Genomic DNA, 21,138 nt, shown 5'->3' with positions numbered 1-21,138 from the left:
TGCACCTATTTTCTATGTTTCTATGAATTACCTCTTCCTGTGCTGAAAACTTCTATGACTGCATGCAAAGAGACATGCTTTGCTTGATGATGACCAAGCCAAGACCAAGAACCATGGGGAACCTACAACCCATCCACAGTACTCCACGGACCAGCAGCTATTCCAGCAACAGGTAAGGTACAAATCATCAACTGACAGAACCTACATCAAAATTCAGGCAACGCAGAAAATGCTGCAAACACTCAGCAACTCAGAGAGAGAACACAGGAGTTGACAAAGGGTCCACACCAATCTTCCCTCTAATTTTTATTTTAGGATGCACACTCCCTTTAACTGGCTGCGCAGCCCATTCAAATTTCCGTGCATGCGCGGTTTCTTCAATGTAAAAGCTGGTGAGTGGCCTGCGCAGGTCCTACAGACCACTGAGCGGCTGCATAGCTTAGCGGGCACGTTGGTCCACACCGGAAACATTAACTGCTCTTGTTCTCACAACAGATCCTGCCTCACCTGCTGAGTGTTGCCAGCATTCCAGCATGAAATATACTTGGATTTTCTAAAGGCTTTCGATAGCCTCATGACTAAGGTCAGAGCATGTGGAGCGGGGAGCAGGGAGCAGAATGGAATGAAAGAAAGACTTACATTCATATCGCGCCTTTCACGACCACCGTACATCTCAAAGCGCTTTACAGCCAACTTTTTGGTCATTGGTGTAAGGTAGGAAACATGGCAGCCAATTTCTGCACAGCAAATTCCCACAAACAGCAATGTGATAATGACCAGTAAATCTGTTTTTGTTATGTTAATTGAGGGATAAATATTGGCCCCCCTGCTCTTCTTCAAAATAGTGCCATGGGATCTTTTACATCCATTGAGAGAGCAGATGCGGCCACAGTTTAACGAGAGAGCAAGCTGGCTTGGAGGGATAGAACACAAAACAGAGAGTAAGGGTTCAAGGTATTTACTCAGACTGGCAGAAAGTGGGAAGTGGTGTTCCACAGGGAGCAGTGCTGAGACCACTGTTGTTTACCATTTACATAAATATTTTGGACTTGGGAATCAGAAGTACAATTTCAAAATGTTTCAACGACACCTAAATTGGGGGACATGTTAATACTGTGGAAGATTGCGATAGCATTCTTGTCAAATTATTCAGTTGTGTTAAGTAAATAGCAGCGTCATCTTTTAATTTGCTTTGAGTGATCACATCACTATATAGTTAGAATCAAAGAATCATAGAAATATACAGCACAGAAAGTCCATTCCACCCATCATATCTGTGCCGGCCAAAAAAAGAGCTATCCAGCATAATCCCACTTTACAACTCTTGGTTCATAGCTTTGTACATTCCAGCACTTCAACTGCACATCCAAGTACTTTTTAAATGTGATGAGCATTTCTGCCTCTAACACGTTTTCAGGCAGTGAGTTCCAGACCCTTACTCCCATCTGGGTGAAAAAAGTTCTCCACGTCCCTTTAATCCTACCAATTACTTTAAATCTATGGCCCCTGGTTATTGATCTCTCTGCTAAGGAAAATAGGTATTTCCTATCCACTCTATCTAAGCCCCTCATCATTTTATAGATCTCAATTAAATCTCCCCTCAGCCTCCTCTGTTCTAAAGAAAACAACTTCAGCCTATCTAATCTTTCCTCATAGCTAAAATTCTCCAGTCCTGGCTATATGCTTGCAAACCTCCTCTGAACCTCTCTACTGCAATCACATCTTTCCTGTAATATGGTGACCAGAACTGTACGCAGTACTCTGGCTGTGGCCTAACTAGTGTTTTATACAGTTCAAGTATGGCCTCCCTGCTCTTGTAGTCTATGCCTCAGCTAATAAACACAAGTATTCCGTATGCCTTCTTAACCACCTTATCTACCTGTCCTGCTTTCTTCAGGGATCTGTGGACCTGCATTCCAAGGTCCCTCTGTTCCTCTACACTTCTCAGTGGCCTACTATTTATTGTGTATTACCTTGCCTTGTTAGCCTTCCCCAAATGCATTACCTCACTCTTCTCCGGATTTAATTCCATTTGGCACAGTTCTGCCCACCTGACCAGTCCATTGATATCTTCCTGCAGTCTACAGCTGTCTTCCTCATTATCAACCACACAGCCAATTTTTGTATCGACTGCAAACTTCTTAATCATGACTCCTACATTTAAGTCTAAATCATTGATGTATACCACAAAAAGCAAAGGGCCTAGTACTGAGCCATGCGGAACTCCACTGGAAAGAGCCTTCTAATCACAAAAACACCCGTCAACCATTAGCATTTGCCTCCTGCCACTGAGCCAATTTTGGATCCAACTTGCCACTTTCCTTTGGATCCAATGGCTTTTACTTTTCTGATCAGTCTGCCATGTGGGACTTGTCAAAAGCATTGCTAAAATCAATGTAGAAAACATCAAATGTGCTACACTCATCGACCCTCCTTGTTACCTCCTCAAAAAGTGCAATCAAGTTAGTCAGATATGATCTTCCCTTAACAAATCCATGCTGTGCTTGATTAATCCATGTCTTTCTAAATGGTGATTAATACGGTCCCTCAAAATCTTTTCCATTAATTTGCCTACCCCAGAGGTTAGGTTGACTGGCCTGTAATTACTCAGTCTATCCCTTTCTCCCTTTTTAAACAATAGTACCACGTTAGCAGTCCTCCAGTCCTCCAACACCACACCTGTAGCCAGAGGATTGGAAAATGATGGTTAGCGCCTCCACTATTTCCTCCCTTACTTCTCTTAACAGCCAGAGATACATTTCATCCGGGCCTGGCAAAGTATATACTTTCAAAGATGTTAAATCCCTTAATATTTCACCTCTCACTACATTTATCTCTTCTAATATTTCACCTCCTTAACTACAATGTCTGAATTGCCCCTCTCTTTTGTGAAGACAGACATAACGTATTCATTAAGAACCATACTCACATCTTCTGCCTACACACACAGGTTACCTTTTTGGGCTCTAATAGGCCTTAGTTATCCTCTTGCTTTTTATGTATTTATAAAACATCTTTGGGTTTTCCTTGATTTTATTTGTCAATACTTTTTCATGCTCTGTCTTTGCTTTCCTAATTTCCCTTTTAATTTAACTTTCTATACTTCTCTCAACTTTCTGCAGTCTTGAGCTCTCGGTATCTGACAAAAGTTTTCCATTTTTTCCTTATCCTACCCTGTATGCTCCTTGACATCCAGGAGGCTCTTGATTTGGGAGTCCACCCTCTTTCTTTTGTGGGAACATACTTGCTCTGAATCCCCACGATCTCTTCCTTGATGCCTCCCACTGTTCTGAAACTGATTTAACTTCAAATACCTGTTTACAGTTACTTTTGCTAAATCACCTCTCAGCTTAGTAAAATTGGCTTTTCCTCAATTGAGAATGTTTTTGTCCTTTTCCATAACTATGCTAAAGCTAACTGAATTATGATCACTACCACCATAACACTCTCCCACAATTGCACCTTCCACCTGCCCAGTTTAATTCGCGAAAACTAAGTTCAAAACTGCCCCCTCTCTTGTTGGGCTTGCTACATACTTGCCAAAAAAAAGTTCTCCTGAATGAATTTTAAGAATTCTGCACCCTCTATACCTTTTACACTGATTTTATCCCAGTTAATGTTTGGATGGTTGAAAGCCCCTACTATTACTGCCCTGTTATTTTTGCACTTCTGAGAAATGTGCCTACATATTTGCTCCTCTCTCTCTCCTCTAATACACACCAAGCTGTCTGATTGCCCCTTTTTTGTTAAAGGGAAATTCGTAAAGGAGGATGACTTTATATCTTGACCGAGCAAGCACTGCCAGATGGGCTGCCGCAGGGTCCTAATGTCCACAGGATTTTATGTTCATCGGGTCAAGCAGAACAACTGAAACGAGCATACACAAAGTCTTTGAAATATATATATATATGTTTGCATATGTGAAAACAAAACACATCATTCTTAATGTTTGCTATTCAATTCCACAGAGATAAATTATTATTTTCACCAATGATTTTTCAGCATTTTATTTCCTTTTATTTACCATGTAATTGCAGTGTTTAATACCTTCAACATTTATTGATAACCCATTGTCTTGTGTGCTCTTGTTTAGAAAGTGATGTCACACTGACCATTCCATTTCCAAGGTGACCATTTCTGTCCACAATATTCAGTGGGAAAGTGGATTGAATCACACCGAAGATAATGAGCAGCAACCCACCAGTCTCTGCACTTTATTGTCCAGTGATCACTGCAGCATCACACAGAAGCTCCTCATATTTACCTTCAGTGTGGATGATTAGCATAAGTAATGGTAAAAATGAAACTGTAGGGGTGAAAGATGAGTTGGAGTGAGGGATTTGGAGAGTAGGGTGAAAGAGGAGTTGGGGTGAGGGGGGTTGGAGAGTAGGGGTAAAGGAGGTGTATGAGTGAAGGGGATTTACTGCCCATTATTCGCCTCTGTTGAACTATGATGGGGTTTATTTTCTCTTTAAAATATTTTGAATTGTATGTTTCACTGAAGTTAGACACAGAGCTGCAGTTAATTGCAGGCACTGAGCTGTTTCTGGTGAATTGATGTGGACACAGTTAATTGGGAATAGATTTGTGTGGGATCATTCTGTGCTGAACACATTGCTGGGCTGCGGGTCTGCCCTCAGTCCCAGTAAATAAGTGTTATCGACACCAAATCCTTGGGTCCACTTATACTGTGACACCAAATCCAGGAACCACATACAGTAAGGCAGCAAATCCAGGGACCACTTACACTGTGACCCCAAATTCAGGGGGCATTACTCTGTGACACCAAATCCAGGGACCACTTACACTGCGGCACCAAATCGAGGAACCAATTACACGGTGCATTTTATCGAGGAGGCTTTGAGGCTGTCCTTCAAAGGTTTCCTCTGCCCACCTTGGGCTCGCTTGCCATGTAGGAGTTGCGAATAGAGGGCTTGCTTTGGGAGTCTTGTGTCAGGCATGCAAACAATGTGGCCCGCCCAGCAGAGCTGGTCGAGTGTGGTCAGTGCTTCGCTGCTGGGGATGTTGGCCTGGTCGAGGACACTAACGTTGGTGTGTTTGTCCTCCCAAGGTATTTGCAGGATCTTGCAGAGACATCGTTGGTGGTATTTCTCCAGCGATTTGAGGTGTCTACTGTATATGGTCCACATCTCTGAGCCATACAAGTGAGCAGGTATCACTACAGCCCTGTAGACAATGAACTTGGTGGCAAATTTGAGGGCCTGATCTTCAAACACTCTTTTCCTCAGGCAGCCGAAGGCTGTGCTGCTGCGCTGGAGGTGGTGTTGAATCTCATCGTTGATTTCTGCCCTTATTGATAAGAGGCTTCCGAGGTATGGAAAGTGGTCCACGTTGTCCAGGGCGAAGCCATGGATCATGATGACTGGGGAGGCAGTGCTGTGTGGCAGGGATAGGTTGGTCGAGGACCTTTGTCTTACGGATGTTTAATGTAAGGCCTATGCTTTCGTACGCCTCGGTGAAGATGTTGACTATGACTTGGAGTTCAGTCTCTGAATGTGGGCAGACGCAAGCGTTGTCCGCGTACTGTGTTCGACGACAGAAGTTGGGACGGTCTTGGAGCTGGCCTGGAGATGATGATGGTTAAACAGGTTTCCAATGGTTCTGTAGTTTAGTTCCACTCCAGCAGAGAGCTTGTTGAGTGTTAGGTGGAGCATTGCAGCGAGGAAGATTGAGAAGAGGGGTTGGCGAGATGACGCAGCCCTGTTTAACCCCAGTCCCGACATAGATTGGGTCAGTAATGGATCCATTGGTCAGGATCACAGCTTGCATGTCGTCGTGGAACAGGCGGAGGATGGTGCCGAACTTTTGGGGGTAGCCAAAACAGAGGAGGATGCTCCCTAGCCCCTCGCAGTTGACAGTTTAGTCTATGGCACCCACAAGTCGTATACTCAAACAGAACAAGATTGGGATTTGATGTGGTCGAAGGTGAGAAGTGAAATAATCTAGAGTAAAAGGCCCAACATGTAACAGTCGATAATGGAACATTAATTAGTCTCCTCTTATGGAGAAGTGAAATACTCGACACAGTGTTTGAAACAAAATGGATTTATTCAATATTTATGCAGAATATTAATCTCCAGCCAAGGTATAGGGGTTATTAACAGCAGCAGAAACAAACTCTAGCTGCCAGAATGAACATTGTTCAGTGCTGAAAGCAGTCACATAAAATTATATTTGATTCACTAATGCGGCCTTTCAATGGCGTGCTGCTGACCCAGCATTCCTCGCGGGAGAATATGCTGCACACAGACTGCAGGAGCCCACCTTGGTTTGGAGCATGCGCGGTGCGAGTAATGGCGGAGAGATAGTAGGGTGCACGTTGGCTCCGGGCAACGCGGTAAGATTCAGCGGTGCGGAGGGGAGTAATGGACCCACGGGTGGACGGGGAGGCTTCATAAACAACTAGTGTATGTCGCAAGCCGTGAATAATAAACTGATTGGCCCACGTTTGCATCTGGGGGTTTCTTCCGGTCACAGGCCCAGTCTAACAGGGAGGCGGCAAGGTTCAGTGCGCCGACATCTTGAATCTGAGTAGCAAATCGGATGCGCGTGGGCGGGGCTTCAGTATCTGTTTCTAACCGGGTCCTAGTGCCAGCGACAGCAGTGCATTACCTCACTTATTTTATTCTCACTCTCCACACATTGGATTTCTCACAATCTCGCGTAAAGACGCTGGTCAGTGCCGAGCTTACGGTTTACATACAAACATAGAAAATAGGTGCAGGAGTAGGCCATTCGGCCCTTCGAGCCTGCACCGCCATTCAATGAGTTCATGGCTGAACATGCAACTTCAGTACCCCATTCCTGCTTTCTCGCCATACCCCTTGATCCCCCTAGTAGTAAGGACTATAACTCCTTTTTGAATATATTTAGTGAATTGGCCTCAACAACTTTCGGGGGTAGAGAATTCCACAGGTTCACCACTCTCAGGGTGAAGAAGTTTCTCCTCATCTCGGTCCTAAATGGTTTACCCCTTATCCTGAGACTGTGAACCCTGGTTCTGGACTTCCCCAACATTGGGAACATTCTTCCTGCATCTAACCTGTCTAAATCCGTCAGAATTTTAAACGTTTCTATGAGATCCCCTCTCATTCTTCTGAACTCCAGTGAATACAAGCCCAGTTGACCCAGTCTTTCTTGATATGTCAGTCCCGCCATCCCAGGAATCAGTCTGGTGAACCTTCGCTGCACTTCCTCAATAGCAAGAATGTCCTTCCTCAAATTAGGAGACCAAAACTGTACACAATACTCCAGGTGTGGCCTCACCAACGCCCTGTACAACTGTAGTAACACCTCCCTGCCCCATACTCAAATCCCCTCGCTATGAAGGCCAACATGCCATTTGCTTTCTTAACCGCCTGCTGTACCTGCATGCCAATCTTCAATGACTGATGTACTATGACACCCAGGTCTCGTTGCACCTCCCCTTTTCCTAATCTGTCACCATTCAGATAATAGTCTGTCACTCTGTTTTTACCACCAAAGTGGATAACCTCACATTTATCCACATTATACTTCATCTGCCATGCATTTGCCCACTCACCTAACCTATCCAGGTCACTCTGCAGCCTCATAGCATCCTCCTCGCAGCTCACACTGCCACCAAACTTAGTGTCATCCGCAAATTTGGAGATACTACATTTAATCCCCTCGTCTAAATCTTAATGTACAATGTAAACAGCTGGGGCTCCAGCACAGAACCTTGCGGTACCCCACTAGTCACTGTCTGCCATTCTGAAAAGTACCCATTTACTCCTACTCTTTGCTTCCTGTCTGCCAACCAGTTCTCAATCCATGTCAGCACACTACCCCCAATCCCATGTGCTTTAACTTTGCACATTAATCTCTTGTGCGGGACCTTGTCAAAAGCCTTCTGAAAGTCCAAATACACCACATGAACTGGTTCTCCTTTGTCCACTTTATTGGAAACATCCTCAAAAAATTCCAGAAGATTTGTCAAGCATGATTTCCCTTTCACAAATCCATGCTGACTTGGACCTATCATGTCACCTCTTTCCAAATGCGCTGCTATGACATCCTTAATAATTGATTCCATCAGTTTACCCACTACCGATTTGTAACACATTTGTAACTAGAGCCCAGAGCAGAGTCCCCTTGTACAGTCCCAAGGCTGGAATGCCCCTTCGACAGTCCCAGGGTTGGAATGCCCCTTCGACAGTCCCAGGGTTGGAATCTCCATGAACGGTCCCAGGGCTGGAATCCATATGTACAGTTCCAGGGTTAGAATCCCCATCTACGGTCCCCGGGCTGGAATCCCCATATACAGTCCCAGGGTTAGAATCCCCATGTACAGTCCCAGGACTGGAATCCCCATGTACAGTCCCAGGGCTGGAATCCCCATTTACGGTCCCAGGGCTGGAATCCCCATTTACGGTCCCAGGGCTGGAATCCCCACGTACAGTCCCAGGTTTAGAATCCCCACGTACAGTCCCAGGGTTAGAATCCCCATGTACAGTCCCAGGGTTTCAATCCTCGGACTGTACACAGACGAAGAAAAAAATTGAGGCCTTGAATCTGAGTTGGGAAAACAATTATAGAAACATGATTCCATTTCTATACTAAACTATTTGACATCAAATCAAATGAATTGGTGCAAGTAACGTTCCTTTCGTGCTAGGTGGGAAACAAGTGATGTGTGTGCTGTGCAGAGAGTTTGTGCCCAGTTACACAGCCTGTCTCATGGCTCTCCAATCCAAATGTGCTTCTTTCGGTTCACAGTATCATTTACACATCCAACTGACTGGTTAGACCTCTCCCTTTTAAACCCCATCACAGAAATATTAGCATCTGATATTTAGTTATGCTAAACCTTAATAAAACACTGGTTAGGCCTCAGCTGGAGTATTGTGTTAAATTCTGGGCACCACACTTTAGGAATGATGTCAAGGTTTTAGAGAGGGTGCAAAAGGAATGGTGCCAGGGATGAGGGACTTCAGTTATGTGGAGAGACTGGAGAAGGTTTTCTCTGGGGAGCAGAAAAGGGCAAAAGCAGATTTGATAGTGGTGTACAAAATCATGAACAGTTTTGATAGAGTAAATATGGAGAAAGTATTTCCAGTGGCATAAGGGTTGGTAACTAAAGGAGCCAGATGTCAGATGATTAGCAAAAGAACCAGAGGTGAAATGTGGAATCATTTGTTAACGCAGTGAGTTGTTGTGATCTGGAATGCTCTGTCTGGAAGCAGATTGAATAGTAACTTTCAAAAGGGAATCGGATAAATACTTGAAGGGAAAAATAAACAGAGCTATGGGTAAAGAGTAGAGGAGTGAAGCTCATTGGATAGCTCCAACAAAGAGCCAGAACAGGCATGATGGACCAAACAGCCTTCTTCTGTGCTGTCCCATGCTCTTTGAATGGCGGAAGGTCTTACCCAGAATGCTCAGTGTGGTGGAGTATGCCCTATCTCCATCAGTAGGGAGCAGCGCGCAGGTGCGGGAAGGGCTGGTCTCCAGAGAGCTCCACCCTCCCAGGCTCTGAGATTGAGCGGAGTGAGCACGGAATCAGCAACACTCTCAGACCCCGAGTCAAAACCACTGCGCCCAGCACTAGGAACCCAGAGGGCTGCACCTCCCCCACACAAGGAAAACAACAACTTGCATTTATACAGCAGGCCCAGCATTTCCAAGCTGCTCTGTATCAGGCTGGGCGCTGGATGCGAAAGACGGTCCCTGGCCTCCTGTGTAGGTTTGTTTGTTGCATCACTTTGAGCTGGAGTGGAGATGGAGGACAAGCTGCTGGGTTTAGCTTCCAGTACTTCTGAGCCCAGTAGGACCAACAATTTCCCATGTGGGACTGTCACGGGAGGTGGATTCCCTTCCCTGAAGAACATTAGTGAACCAGATAGGTTTTTACGACAATCCGGCAGCTTTTATGGTCACTTTATTCTGCTGCCGGCCCCACAAATTACCAGATTGATTAAACTTAATTTCGCATCCTGGCTTTGTGTTTTTGTGGGTTCTCTCTCACTTTCCCTTTTTCCTGTTTAAAAATAATTTTACAGCATGATAGAAGGGGAGGATTTGCAGACGCAAAACTCAAAACAAACATCACGTCAAGAGCTGACGGAGCCACTCGATTCATCGAGACTGGAATATCATCGGCATTTGAATGTGGAAGCAGAAAGCACTGTTCACAGTGGGAAGAAACGATACATGTGTTCTGTGTGTGGACGAGGCTTCAGCCGATCATCCAAACTGGAGGGACACAAGCGCAGTCACACCCGGGAGAGGCAGTTCATCTGCTCTGAGTGTGGGAAGGGATTCACTCAGTCATCCAACCTGTTGACACACTAGCGAGTTCACGCCGGGGAGAGGCCATTCACCTGCTCCATGTGTGGGAAGGGATTCACTCGGTCATCCCACCTGCTGACACACCAGCGAGTTCACACTGGGAAGAGGCCGTTCACCTGCTCAATGTGTGGGAAGGGATTCACTCGGCCATCCCACCTGCTAAGACACCAGCGAGTTCACACTGATGAGAGACCATTTAAATGCCCGGACTGCGGAAAGTGCTATAAAAGTTCTGGGGAACTGACGCGCCATCAACGTGTCCACACTGGGGAGAGACGGTTCAGGTGCTCTCACTGCGGGATTGGGTTCAGGCAGTCATCCAACTTCACTGTGCACCAACGCACTCACACTGGGGAGAGGCCGTTCACCTGCTCTGAGTGTGGGAAGGGATTCACTCGGTCAACCCACCTGCTGACACACCAGCGAATTCACACTCAGGAGAGGCCGTTCACCTGCTCTGAGTGTGGGATGGGATTCACTCAGTCATCCAACCTGCTGACACACCAGCGAGTTCACTCTGGGGAGAGGCCGTTCACCTGCTCCGAATGTGGGATGGGATTCACTCAGTCATCCAATCTGCTGAGACACCAGCGAGTTCACATGTGACTGCAGGGATTAGATTCTGCTGTTAATCACATCCAGGATTGAACCGTGTTAATTCTGACAGTTGGGGTTTGTTTCTGCTGATGTTAATAACTCCTGTAACTGGACTGTAGTTTAATATTTGGGATATAGGCAAATAAATCAGCGTTACTTTCAATACATTGCTGTAGATTTTTGTCTTTCCCACCGTTTAGCATTACCTGGCTGGAGCTCAGAAAGGACAATCTGGGGCCGGGGGTGGTGGGGAGGATCATACACCGGGGACAGAACTTCAGCCTGGACACAGTCTTTCAAGGCCACACTGAGAGGGGCAAATGGCATTTTGATCTTTCTCGTCTCTCTTCACTGACAGCAAAGTCGCCGTGCGGGTTAATCTTGACGCGTGTAAGGTCCAGATGAGATCCACCCAAGGGTGATTAAAGAGATGGGACGGATGCTCTGTGAGCCCCTTGCCCATATCTTCAACAGCTCAATAGAGTCATGAATTGTTCCAAGATGGAAAGGTAGCATACACAGTTCCCATTTTCCAAATTGGTGACAAATCCGAACCATGGAACTAAAGGCCCATCAATGTGACCTCGATCACAGAAAAGATGCTTGAAGGGATCCCAAGAGATGCTGTTTTCGATCATGGGGAAAGGGAAGGGGCTATTAGAGATACTGAACACGGCTTCTGCAAAACAAGGTCACGTCTTACAAACTAGCCTGAGTTTGTGAAGAAGCTGTTAGGTTGGTGGATGGGGGGAATCCAGTTGACATTGTCTACCTCAGGGGTGTCAAACTCACTTTCCATGGTGGGCCTGTTCCAATATCCTCGCACTTCGGGTGGGCCACATTCAGCAAAATGTTATTAAAATAAGAATAAATGAAGATAAACCATATCAGATTTTATTTACTGCCACTGCTCCTAATCCCTGGCGCCTCTTAGCTTGAGCATTGGTGAACTGACCCTGCTCAAACCATAACCACAAGGATATCGGTGCATTGTTCTGACTGACCACAAGGCTGTGTCACTGTCACACACACACACCGTTTCCTTATTTCACATCTCCATACACCCTCTCTTTACACATCCCCTTTCTACACAATTGCAGCAGACATGAGCAAGGATGTGAGGCTTATTAAAAGACAAACATTTCATTACAGCAAAGATTACACTGGGAAAAATGTTCCATTACAGGCAAAATGCCGAGCAAACCAGCAGCACACTGGCATCTTAACAGTGCATCATCAGCCTACAGGCTTTTCTTAAATATATTTGCTGATTGGATATAAACTTAAACCAGGTTTGCAGGCGTGATGCTTCAATCACACATCAAAGGTGAGAGAGATGCTGTGGGGCACACGCTAAGACCAGTAGCTCAAAGTGATCAACAAATTGGGTTTTGTGTTTAGTGATCCCGGGCGTGTTACCAATACCAGCAAAGTTGAAGCCCATGAAATAAAAAGGACTGGCAGCATGGATACGAAATTGGCTAAGTGACAGGAAACAGAGTAGTGGCGAACGGTTGTTTTTCGGACTGGAGGAAGGTATACAGTGGTGTTCCCCAGAGGTCGGTTCTAGGACCACTGCTTTTCTTGATATATATTAATGATTTAGACTTGGGTGTACAGGGCACAATTTCAAAATTTGCAGATGATTCAAAACTTGGAAATATAGTGAACAGTGAGGGGGAAAGTGATAGACTTCAGGAGGACATAGACAGGCTGGTGAAATGGGTGGACATATGGCAGATTAAACTTAATGCAGAAACGTTCAAAGTGATACATTTTGGTATGAAGAATGAGGAGAGGCAATATAAACTAAAGGGTGCATTTCTAAAGGATGTGCATGAACACAGAGACCTGGGGGGTATATGTGCACAAATCATTAAATGTGGCAGGGCAGGTTGAGAAAACAGTTAAAAAAGCTTACGAGATCCTGGGCATCATAGAGTACAAAAGTGTTGATATTATGAAGGACCTGTATAAAATACTGGTTCGGCCTCAACTGGAGTATTGTGTCCAATTCTGGGCACCGCATTTTAGTAAGTATGTGAAGACCTCAGAGAGGATGCAGAAAAGATTTACGAGAATGATTCCAGGGATGAGGGACTTTGGTTACGTAGATAGACTGGAGCAGCTGAGGTTGTTCTCCTTAGAGCAGAGAAGATTGAGACGAGATTTGATCGAGGTGTTCAAAATCATGAGGGGTCTGAACAGAGTAGATAGAGAGAAACTGTTACCATTAGCAGATGGGCCAAGAACCAGAGGACACAAATTTAAGGTGATTGGCAAAAGAACCAAAGGCGACTCAAGAAAAAAAAAACTTTTTACGCAGTGAGTGGTCAGGATCTGGAATGCACTGCCTGAAGGTGGAGGAGGCAGACTCAATCATTGCTTTCAAAAGGGAGAAATTTACTGGGCTACCAGGAAAGGTGGGGGTGTGGGTCTAGCTGAAGCGCTCTTGCAGGGACCCGGCATGGGCTTGACGGGCCAAATGTTCTCCTTTCGTGCTGTAACCACGCTCTGATTCGAAGGTGATTAAAAGCTGTTGACCAGGACCCTCTGTCTCCCGGGCACTGGGACCCAGTTTGGAACAGAGACCGTGTAGCCCCGCCCACTCTGTTCCTGGCCAAGATGTCAGCCAGTGACCCTGCTCACACGGGCGGCCGGGCCAGTTACTGCGGGACAAACACGGGGCCTGTGGGCTCTTATTCAGAGCCTGAGGCCCACATCGGGTGTTTATAAAGCTTCCAGCCCACCCGCGGGTAAAATTCGTCCCCTGCGCCCACAATCTCCTACCGTCTCCCGGAACCGCCTGCGAGAGAAAAGAGCCCCCAGCCTGCTCAGCCTTTCCTGATAATGATATCCTCTCAGTTTTAGGATCATCTTTGCAAATATTTTTTGTACCTTCTCCGGTGTATCTATATCCTTTTTATAATATGGAGGCCAGAACTGTGCACAGTACGCCAAGTGTCATCCAACCAAGGTTCAGTTCAAGTTTAACATAACTTTGCTTCTTTTCAATTCTCTCCCTCTAGAAATGAACCCCAGTGCTTTGTTTATGGCTGTATTAACCTGCGTCACTACATTTAGTGATTTGTGTATCTGTAGCCCAAGATTCCTCTGCTCCTCTACCCTATTTAGACTCTTATTTTCCAAGTAGTGTGTGGCCTCTTTATTATTCCTAACAAAACACACCACCTCACACTGATCTGCAAGTTTGTTAATGTCTTCTTGCATTTTGTCACAGTCTTCCTCAATATTAACTATACCTCCTAATTTGTTGTCACCAACAAATTTTGAAATTTTATTTCCGATTCCCGAGTTCAAACCGTTTATGTAAATGGTGAACAACAGTGGTCCCAACACCGATCCCTGTGGAACCTTCCGCCCATCTTAGTAAATACCTTTCACTCACCCAGTTACTTTGACTGGACTTGTCTCCATTCCTATGCCGAGGGGATTGCTGTATCAGACGGGAGGGGCAACATTTGAAGACTCGATTCTCCACCAATTCCCATTCCTCTTCTTTCTGGTGGATAATGGAGGGATCACTGTGTGTAATGTGCAAGTCAGTAAGAATTGTCAGCAAGAATTAATCAGCACTTTCTAATTGAAACATGGAAACATAGAAAATAGGTGCAGGAGTAGGCCATTCGGCCTTTCGAGCCTGCACCACTATTCAATAAGATCATGGCTGATTATTGAAGATGTTAATCAATGAAAGCTTTCAGACATTAAATTGTAGATTTTGTACCAAAGATCATTTTAGGATTGAAGTAAAAGTTCATAATTTTATTGTAAAATAATCTAGGGTCTCTCATTAGAAATTAAAGGGAACGACCAGACAGTGGTTCTTAAATGAACACTGCAGCCCCGTCAAGTCAATCAGCTATATATCCAGAAAATTAAACTTCAGCCCAGTTATAGGGTTATTAAAATGAAGTAGCTATTTGTACTAAGTCTCCCTTTTGCACACGCGTCTCCCGAAGGATGCACAGAAGCAAGAGTTAGGACAAATAGTCTCCGACTCCGCCCCTCCCAGTGCAATTTACACTAGCCCTTTTCTGCGCATGCGCCCATCTGCAGCGCCGATCCATCCTCCGAACCGTTGACCATGTTGCCTCTACTGTGCCGAGCCTCCGAGCAGCGCAGCTCCGAGCCTTCGATAGGGCCGACGGGGAGAGATGTCGCGAGTGGCCGAGAGGGGAATGGAAGAGAGAAACTGGTGGTGGGAGAGAGAGACACTGGGGGGGGGGGGGGAGAGAGAGACACTGGGGGGGGGGGGGGGGAAGAGAGAGACACTGGGGGGGGAGAGAGAGACACGGGGGGGAGGGGGAGAGAGAGACACTGGGGGGGGGGGAGAGAGAGACACTGGGGGGGGGTGGGGAGAGAGAGACACTGGGGGGGGGTGGGGAGAGAGAGACACTGGGGGGGGAGAGAGAGACACTGGGGGGGGAGAGAGACACTGGGGGGGGGGGGGGGAGAGAGACACTGGGGGGGGGGAGAGAGACACTGGGGGGGGGGGGAGAGAGACACTGGGGGGGGGGAAGAGAGAGACACTGGGGGGGGGAGAGAGAGACATGGGGGAGAGAGAGACACTGGGGGGGGGAGAGAGACACTGGGGGGGGGGGAAGAGAGAAGGGGGGGTAGGGAGAGAGAGACGGGCGGGGGTGGAGTGGAGAGAGAGAGGGGGAGAGAGCGAGACGGTGGTGGGAGGGAGAGAGATTGACGGGGTTGGAGGAGAGAGCGAGAGAGGGCTGGGGGTGAGAGAGAGAGAGACGGGGAGGGGGAGAGAGAGAGGGGGGGGGAAGAGAGGGACGGTGGGGGGGAGGAGGGTGAGGGACGGGGGGGGAGAGACGGGTGCGGGAGAGAGAGACAGGTGGAGGGGGGGGAAGAGAGAGGGACGGTGGGGGGGAGGAGGGTGAGGGACGGGGGGGAGGGGAAGGAGAGGGACGGGGAGGGAGAGAGGGATGGAGGGGAAGGGCGGTAAGAGAGGGATGAGCGGGGGGAGAGAGAAAGACGGGGGGTGAAGGGAGAGAGAGTCGGGGTTGGGGGGAGAGAGAGAGTCGGGGGTGGGGGGGAGAGAGTGAGAGTCGGGAGTGGGGGGGGAAGAGAGACGGGGGGCGCAGAGAGAGAGAGACTGGGGGAGAGGGAGAGCCTAGGGGTGGGTGGGGGGGTGGGAGAGACACAGGTGGGATCGGAGGGGAGAGAGGAAACTGAGGCAAGATGGATCACGCTCTTACAACCCCCTATAAGGGATATCATTGGAGTGGATGAAATCCAGAAGTCACGACACTCACTGTTGACTTCATACCCAACAAAGCTGTTATCAATCTGTACACAATGCCCCATTTATGGTGGGGAGGGGGTGTAAGGTCATGCACTTGCGCTGGGGGAGGGATGTGTCCTTTCTGACTTCTGAAGTCAAAATGGATCATGTTACGATGTGCAAATTTAGGCTGGGAGGTTCCATTCACACATTCCAGAGAAAGTTCAGGGTGTGGCTTATCCTCCAAGTGGACCAATCAGCAATAGGTCATGTGATAATGGAAAGCCAATCAGAGAGGGGTGGGGCTTGCGGCACCCAGTGGGCGGGGCTGATCCCGGATCTCTCTCATTGGTTGAAATTCTGCCCCCTTGTTAAAGCTGATTTCTCTCAAACTCCAGCAGGAAACTGGAGCTTTCTGTTATGGGATGGAGCAAACATTACAACATTTGGTAATGAAATGGATTCATTCAGGACAGACAGCAGGGATTATTTGGGGAAACAACACAGTGAAGTGAGAAAGGAAATGCTGTTGTGTAGAAGGATTGTCAAAAGGTGTTTGATAAAGTGCCGGACAGGAGGCTTGTTGATTGAATTAAGGCTCACATTATTAAAGGGAGTGGGGCTGCTTGGATAGGAAGCTGGGTAAAGGGCAGAAAACAGAGAGTAGCAGTTAATGGATGTTCTTCAGACTGGAGGGATATAAACAGTGGTGTTCCCCAGGGTCAGTGTGGGGACCATTGCTCTTCTCAATACAAAGTAATGATCTGGGTTTGGGTATAAAGGGCACAAGATCAAAATCTCCAGATGAAACCAAAGGTGGGACCATGGCCAACTGTGAAGACTAAGTGACTTCAGTGTGATATACACAGGTTAGCAAATGGGGCAGGTAGAAGTCAGATGAAATTTAATGCAGAGAAATGTGATGTGACAGATTTTGGGAGGAAGAAAAAGAGAGGAAATGTACATTAAATGTAAAAAAATTTAAAGGGGGTCGTGGAGCAGACAGACTTAGAGGTGTAATATTCTTGCTAGTGCCTTTCTTATTAATGAGCAGGTTAGAGAGCCTAGTGTCAGCAACTTTAATATCTTAAGATATATAAGATGAGCAGATTCTCTGTCCTCTACCGTACCTTATATTGACTCATCAATCAGAGTAAACATGCAAGTCCCGCGTGTCCACAGTAACTGACACGAGGTCAGCCCACTGGGTGGAACCTCGGGCGTCCCGAGCTTGATTTCCGGTGTCTCCAGTCCCGACTGCCCCCTTACATAAGTCTCCCCCTCACTTTTATACCCTGCAGTGATCCATCTCTGGCACCGGACTTTTCTTTGTCTTCTCTGCTGGGTTAGAGAAGGAAACGAGGAAACGAGGAAAAGACAGCTGGAACTTCTCCAATCTGTGATTTACAAGGACACGTTCCCTGGTTCCCAGCAGTTACTTTACTTAAGTAATTTTCTCATTATCCCTAAACTACCCTGCCTGCTGTTAGTTATGTTATTTCTTATAGTTTCACAATTATAGGTATAAACATCACACATTATAATCTAATCTGTTACTCACTCTGGTTTAGAAACATAGAAACATAGAAAATAGGTGCAGGAGTAGGCCATTCGGCCCTTCTAGCCTGCACCGCCATTCAATGAGTTCATGGCTGAACATTCAACTTCAGTACCCCATTCCTGCTTTCTCGCCATACCCCTTGATCCCCCTAGTAGTAAGGACCTCATCTAACTCCTTTTTGAATATATTTAGTGAATTGGCCTCAACAACTTTCTGTGGTAGAGAATTCCACAGGTTCACCACTCTCTGGGTGAAGAAGTTCCTCCGCATCTCGGTCCTAAATGGCTTACCCCTTATCCTTAGACTGTGACCTCTGGTTCTGGACTTCCCCAACATTGGGAACATTCTTCCTGCATCTAACCTGTCTAACCCCGTCAGAATTTTAAATGTTTCTATGAGGTCCCCTCTCATTCTTCTGAACTCCAGTGAATACAAGCCCAGTTGATCCAGTCTTTCTTGATAGGTCAGTCCCGCCATCCCGGGAATCAGTCTGGTGAACCTTCGCTGCACTCCCTCAATAGCAAGAATGTCCTTCCTCAGGTTAGGAGACCAAAACTGTACACAATACTCCAGGTGTGGCCTCACCAATGCCCTGTACAACTGTAGCAACACCTCCCTGCCCCTGTACTCAAATCCCCTTGCTATGAAGGCCAACATGCCATTTGCTTTCTTAACCGCCTGCTGCACCTGCATGCCAACCTTCAATGACTGATGTACCACAACACCCAGGTCTCTTTGCACCTCCCCTTTTCCTAATCTGTCACCATTCAGATAATAGTCTGTCTCTCTGTTTTTACCACCAAAGTGGATAACCTCACATTTATCCACATTATACTTCATCTGCCATGCATTTGCCCACTCACCTAACCTATCCAAGTCGCTCTGCAGCCTCACAGCATCCTCCTCGCAGCTCACACTGCCACCCAACTTAGTGTCATCCGCAAATTTGGAGATACTACATTTAATCCCCTCATCGAAATCATTAATGTACAGTGTAAACAGCTGGGGCCCCAGCACAGAACCTTGCGGTACCCCACTAGTCACTGCCTGCCATTCTGAAAAGTACCCATTTACTCCTACTCTTTGCTTCCTGTCTGACAACCAGTTCTCAATCCATGTCAGCACACTACCCCCATCCCATGTGCTCTAACTTTGCACATCAATCTCTTGTGTGGGACCTTGTCGAAAGCCTTCTGAAAGTCCAAATATACCACATCAACTGGTTCTCCCTTGTCCACTCTACTGGAAACATCCTCAAAAAATTCCAGAAGATTTGTCAAGCATGATTTCCCTTTCACAAATCCATGCTGACTTGGACCTATCATGTCACCTCTTTCCAAATGCACTGCTATGACATCCTTAATAATTGATTCCATCATTTTACCCACTACTGATGTCAGGCTGACCGGTCTATAATTCCCTGTTTTCTCTCCCTCCTTTTTTAAAAAGTGGGGTTACATTGGCTACCCTCCACTCTATAGGAACTGATCCAGAGTCAATGGAATGTTGGAAAATGACTGTCAATGCATCCACTATTTCCAAGGCCACCTCCTTAAGTACTCTGGGATGCAGTCCATCAGGCCCTGGGGATTTATCGGCCTTCAATCCCATCAATTTCCCCAACACAATTTCCCGGCTAATAAGGATTTCCCTCAGTTCCTCCTCCTTACTCGACCCCCCGACCCCTTTTATAACCGGAAGGTTGTTTGTGTCCTCCTTCGTGAATACCGAACCAAAGTACTTGTTCAATTGGTCCGCCATTTCTTTGTTCCCCGTTATGACTTCCCCTGATTCTGACTGCAGGGGACCTACGTTTGTCTTTACTAACCTTTTTCTCTTTACATATCTATAGAAAGTTTTGCAATCCGTCTTAATGTTCCCTGCAAGCTTCTTCTCATACTCCATTTTCCCTGCCCTAATCAAACCCTTTGTCCTCCTCTGCTGAGTTCTAAATTTCTCCCAGTCCCCAGGTTCGCTGCTATTTCTGGCCAATTTGTATGCCACTTCCTTGGCTTTAATACTATCCCTGATTTCCCTTGATAGCCACGGTTGAGCCACCTTCCCTTTTTTATTTTTATGCCAGACAGGAATGTACAATTGTTGTAGTTCATCCATGCGGTCTCTAAATGTCTGCCATTGCCCATCCACAGTCAACCCCTTAAATATCATTCGCCAATCCATCCCAGCCAATTCACGCCTCATACCTTCAAAGTTAGCCTTCTTTAAGTTCTGGACCATGGTCTCTGAATTAACTGTTTCATTCTCCATCCTAATGCAGAATTCCACCATATTATGGTCACTCTTCCCCAAGGGGCCTCGCACAACGAGATTGCTAATTAATCCTCTCTCATTACATAACACCCAGTCTAAGATGGCCTCCCCCCTAGTTGGTTCCTCGACATATTGGTCTAAATAACCATCCCTTATGCACTCCAGGAAATCCTCCTCCACCGTATTGCTTCCAGTTTGGTTAGCCCAATCTATGTGCATATTAAAGTCACCCATTATAACTGCTGCACCTTTATTGCATGCACCCCTAATTTCCTGTTTGATGCCCTCCCGAACATTACTACTACTGTTTAGAGGTCTGTACACAACTCCCACTAACATTTTTTGCCCTTTGGTGTTCAGCAGCTCTACCCATATAGATTCCACATCATCCAAGCTAATGTCTTTCCTAACTATTGCATTAATCTCCTCTTTAACCAGCAATGCTACCCCACCTCCTTTTCCTTTTATTCTATCCTTCCTGAATGTTGAATACCCCTGGATGTTGAGTTCCCAGCCCTGATCATCCTGGTGCCACGTCTCCGTAATCCCAATCACATCATATTTGTTAACATCTATTTGCACAGTTAATTCATCCACTTTATTGCGGATACTCCTTGCATTAAGACACAAAGCCTTCAGGCTTGTTTTTTTAACACCCTTTGTCCTTTTAGAATTTTGCTGTACAGTGGCCCTTTTTGTTCTTTGCCTTGGGTTTCTCTGCCCTCCACTTTTCCTCATCTCCTTTCTGTCTTTTGCTTTTGCCTCCTTTTTGTTTCCCTCTGTCTCCCTGCATTGGTTCCCATCCCCCTGCCATATTAGTTTAACTCCTTCCCAACAGCACTAGCAAACACTCCCCCGAGGACATTGGTTCCGATTCTGCCCAGGTGCAGACCGTCTGGATTGTACTGGTCCCACCTCCCCCAGAACCGGTGCCAATGCCCCAGGAATTTGAATCCCTCCCTGCTGCACCAGTGCTCAAGCCACGTATTCATCTGAGCTATCCTGCGATTCCTACTCTGACTATCACGTGGCACTGGTAGCAATCCCGAGATTACTACTTTTGAGGTCCTACTTTTTAATTTAGCTCCTAATGTGGTTATAATGTGGTTAATAA

At 46.5% G+C, this 21,138-nt stretch overlaps 1 pseudogene; it reads left to right on the top strand.

Annotated features, from left to right (window-relative positions):
* The window catches only part of LOC139262698 (zinc finger protein 436-like), a 36,391-nt pseudogene extending 25,299 nt beyond the window's left edge, over positions 1-11,092 (top strand).
* Positions 11,093-21,138: the final 10,046 nt, after the last annotated feature.

Source organism: Pristiophorus japonicus, chromosome 1 (genome assembly GCF_044704955.1).
Source record: "Pristiophorus japonicus isolate sPriJap1 chromosome 1, sPriJap1.hap1, whole genome shotgun sequence".
In the NCBI taxonomy this organism is placed as follows: domain Eukaryota; kingdom Metazoa; phylum Chordata; class Chondrichthyes; family Pristiophoridae; genus Pristiophorus; species Pristiophorus japonicus.
This window is presented reverse-complemented; position numbering and strand designations above follow the sequence as displayed.